This window comes from Pan troglodytes, chromosome 21 (assembly GCF_028858775.2).
Source record: "Pan troglodytes isolate AG18354 chromosome 21, NHGRI_mPanTro3-v2.0_pri, whole genome shotgun sequence".
Classification (NCBI taxonomy): domain Eukaryota; kingdom Metazoa; phylum Chordata; class Mammalia; order Primates; family Hominidae; genus Pan; species Pan troglodytes.
This window is the reverse complement of record NC_072419.2, coordinates 27,648,884-27,653,130: the sequence shown is the minus strand read 5'-3', so window position 1 is coordinate 27,653,130 and position 4,247 is coordinate 27,648,884. Positions and strand designations below refer to the sequence as shown.

The window sequence follows — 4,247 nt, the reverse complement described above, 5'->3', positions numbered from 1 at the left end:
CCTCTTATAAGAACACAGGTCATATTGGGTTAGGGCTCACCCCGATGACCTCATTTAGCCTTTGACATGATTTGGATCTATGCCCTCACCCCCCAAATCTCATGTTAAGATGTAATCCCCAATATTGGAGGTGGAGTCTGCTGGGAGATGATTGGATCACAGGGGCAGATCCCTTATGGCTTGGGGCTGGGTGCTGTCTTCACAACAGGAATGAGTTCTCACAAGATGTGGTTGTTTAAAAGTATATGGCACCTCCCTACCCTCTCTCTTGTTCCCGTTCTGGCCACATGACATCCTGCTCCCTCTTTGCCTCCCATGTGATTGTAAGTTTCCTGAGGCCTCCCGAGAAGTTGAGCATATGCTCATGCTTCCTGTACAGCCTACAGAACCATAAGCCAGTTAAACCTCTTTTCCTTAAAATTACCCAGCCATAGGTATTTCTTTGTAGCAATGTAAGAATGGCTAATACAATCTTAATTACCACTGTAGAGAGCCTATCTCCAAACATAGTCACATTCCGAGGTACTGGGAGTTAGGACTTCAACATGAATTTTGAGGGGATACAACTCAGCCCATAATAGTCCTCCAATATTCCTTCCCCTGGAATTCATGCCCTTGTGTAGTCCCCTCCTGCACTGTATCAGGGCCAACCTGTGTGATGTTGTACCAGCCATGTGAGTGCTGATAAGTCGGCAATTAGACTTAGCTGGAGTTAGACCCTCCAGCTCTGTCTAATTTTCAGAGGACTACAGCTCTAGGCAAAATCTGACTGCATCATCACAAGGGATCTCAAGATAGAACTGAACAGCCAAGCTGCTCTTGAATTCTGACCCTAGAAACCACGAGATAACAAATTATCATATTCTTTTAAGTCATTAAGCTTGGGTATGATTTGGTAGGCAGCATTAGGTAACTGATACAGTTGGGGTGGGATGGTGGTGGTTCAAAAAGTCGATGATTATTATATACCCACTCTCTTTCAGCCATAGAATCATGTGTGGGAGTCTACTTCTTCAAGCCTCACAAGAGCTCTGCAAAATGTGTGTTATTATCCCTGTTTCATTGAGGCTCGGGGGGTTAAGGAACTTGCTGACTATTTAAATCTAGTCCAGCCTTTCTCCAAGATCTGTGGGTTTTCTACGGTATCATTGGGTCCCTATCATAGGAGACCACCACTCAGGGATGGTGGTGTGTACACAGTTAACTACCTGCTACCACTTAGCAGCAACAAGAGTCACCCAAAATATGTCTCATACTTAACGTTAGAATTCTACTTTGGAAAAGTCACGATTTTGTATTCAATTTTTTCTTCTTATTTTCTCTCCTATTTTTCTTTCCTTTCTTTCTTCATGTGTGCATGTAGGTTTTAGTGTCTTTAAACCAAAATAACTTATTATATCACATGAATCTGTGGGCCGACTGAGCTCATTTGGATGGCCTGGTTCACATTTTTTTTAAAATCCAATCTATTTAAAAATAGAATCTGCCAGCTTAGCGTTTTCCACCAACTTGGGGAGCTGAAACTTTCACAACCTTCACAATCTTTTGCTTAGGTGCTGCCTTTGTAGGTGCCTTAGCAGCAGCCATTGCAGTCTTTTTAGATGCTTGCTTAGCCTTTTTTTGCTCCCTTAGCAGCCCTGAGAGCTTGTTCTCTTTGAGCCTTTCTAACTTCAGGTTTCTGATCCCTCTTGGCCATTATATCAGCAAGAGATGCACCAGTAATGGCCCTCTGGAATTTGACTGCTCGACGGGTTCTTTTCTTCTGAATTTCTTCTGACTGTCCCTTTTTGTGCTTCGTTCTGTAGAGGACAGTCCAGCTTATCTGCCGAAGATTACTCTTGGAAAGGAATGCCTACTCGCATTTTGAATTAAGAAACCGGAAAACCTTCCCTTCGGTCCTGGCGTAGCGCCTCCTGTGTCCGGAGTAGATCTTGTATCCGCTGAAACTGCACAGCTCGACTTTCATGGTGGCGGCTCCACGGGAGGAGAAAAAAGATGGTAAAGAGAACGGTTCACATATTAAGCACATTCGACCAGGAACTTTGCTGAGGCTGCAATGTCCAGGATGGCTTCACTCTTGTACTGCAGCCTTGGTATAGATGTTGGCTGGGCCTTTCTTTCCACATTATCCCGTGTCAGTCAGTGGTCTTGTTTCTTTCTCTGGTGGCTGGCTTCCAGGACAGCTCTCAAATATTTTTTCATTATTATAATATTTTTGAAACAATACATCATAGGAAATTCAACTGTGAAAAAGACAGCAAAAAATGTCCCTCTCCTTCCTGCCACAAGCCTTCCAGTTTCCTTTTCCGGAGGCAATGAGTTACCAGTATCTTACTTGGCCTTCCTGAGTTATTCTAAGCACATCTTTGTCTATCTGAGCACCTCTACATTTCTGAACCCAGCTCCTATAGCATTTAAAATATGTAAATAGCAGCACTCTTTACACACTGTTCTGCATCTTGTGTTTTTGCTGAACATATCTTGGCGATCCTTCTGTATCAGGATATGGAAAGCTATAGATCTGCCTCATCCTTTTAAACAGTTATGTAGAGTTTTGTTTTGTGGATCTTACATGACGCAATTTATCTAGTCCTGTTTTGATGAGACTGTTTTCATTTCATATACTATGATATTGACAGTGATGGCATTTAATATAGTAACTTGTATTTAACTTTTAAAATTGACATAAAATGTCATGGAGTAGGCATCTTTCTAGTACATCACAGCAGCGCCACACTATAGCACTACTAATAAGTCATTTGTCAAATGTGTACATGTGCCTTGCTTATGGAAACACGTGGTCTAGTAAATGCTGCTGACTAGTACCTCTGGGCTTTTAAAAACTTGCATCATTAAGTCATACTTAGAGCTGTGCACCACTACTGTAGGCTCCCTTCCCCCCATGAGATTTTAAAATATCCCATATCACTACTATTTCATTATTTTTAAAAAATTATCCCTTCTTGGCTTCAGTGACCCGCACCTCAGTCGCCACTTCATTTGCTGATTATGTTGCTACTTGAACCCACTCAGAAGAGTAATTCCTAATACCAGTCTTAGGATACAAGCATGGCATGCAGAGCCAGTGCTGGGCTATTAGTGTCCAATTACACACTGCTGGATGCTGTGTTATCATTGTTTCAAGTGCATTACTCCCACATCTGGTAAGACTAAAGAACATAGTCTAGAACCAGAAGACCTGGGTTCTAATTCTAGTTCTGCTACTAACTACCTTGATCATTTGTCAAATGACCTATCTTATTTTTGATTCCCCAAAGCAGATCCCAAGACAAGGTTGGAGGGCACAACTAGTTTATTTTGGAGGTTATCCCAGAAAGTGGTTGAGAGACAGGGACCATTAGACAGAGAAAGGAAGGAAGCAGATTTAAGAGGCCTTAATAAGCAGGTTACCACTGACGACAGCTGTGACTCAATTCAGCTGGGGACCTCTAAGGGACTATGGAAGGATAGAACAGAATCATCTTGACTGAGGGATGAGAAAGTAGGCTTTTGAATCTATCCACTCCCACCACTCGTTGATTGAGGGTTGCTCCTTAGGTTAACTCCTGCTATGGTCTGAATGTTTGCAATACTCCAAAATTCATATGTTGAAATTGAATACCCAGTGTTTTTTTTTTTTTTTTTTTTTTTTTGAGACGGAGTCTTGCTCTGTTGCCCAGGCTGGAGTGCAGTGATGTGATCTCAGCTCACTGCAACCTCTGCCTCCCGGGTTCAAGTGAATCTCCTGCCTCAGCCTCTCGAATAGCTGGGATTACAGGCATGCACCACCACACCCAGCTAATTTCTCTATTTTTAGTAGAGACGGAGTTTCACCATGTTGGCCAGGCTAGTCTTGAGCTCCTGACCTCAAGTGATCCGACCGCCTCAGCCTCCCAAAGTGCTGGGATTACAAGTGTGAGCTACCACGCCCGGTCCCCAGTGTTTTGATATTAAGAAGTGGTGCTTTTGGGAGGCAGAGCCCTCATGAATGGGATTAGTGCTCTTGTAAAAGAGGCCTGAGGGAGGCTATTTGCCCCTTTTGCCCTTCCACCATGTGAGGATGTAGCAAGAAGATGCCATCAGTGAAGTAGTGAGTCCTTGCCAGACACCCAGTCTGCTGGTACGTCAATCTTGAACTTCCCAGCCTCCAGAATTGCGAGCACTCTACTTTCCTGTTGTTTATAAGTTACCCAGTCTAACATATTTTGTTACAGCAACTTGAACTAAGACAACTCTAGTATTTTCAG

At 43.1% G+C, this 4,247-nt stretch overlaps 1 pseudogene; it reads right to left on the bottom strand.

Moving 5' to 3' along the window:
* Positions 1–1,473: 1,473 nt before the first annotated feature.
* Positions 1,474–1,966, bottom strand: LOC739577 (large ribosomal subunit protein eL24-like; annotated as a pseudogene).
* Between the last annotated feature and the right edge of the window lie 2,281 nt (positions 1,967–4,247).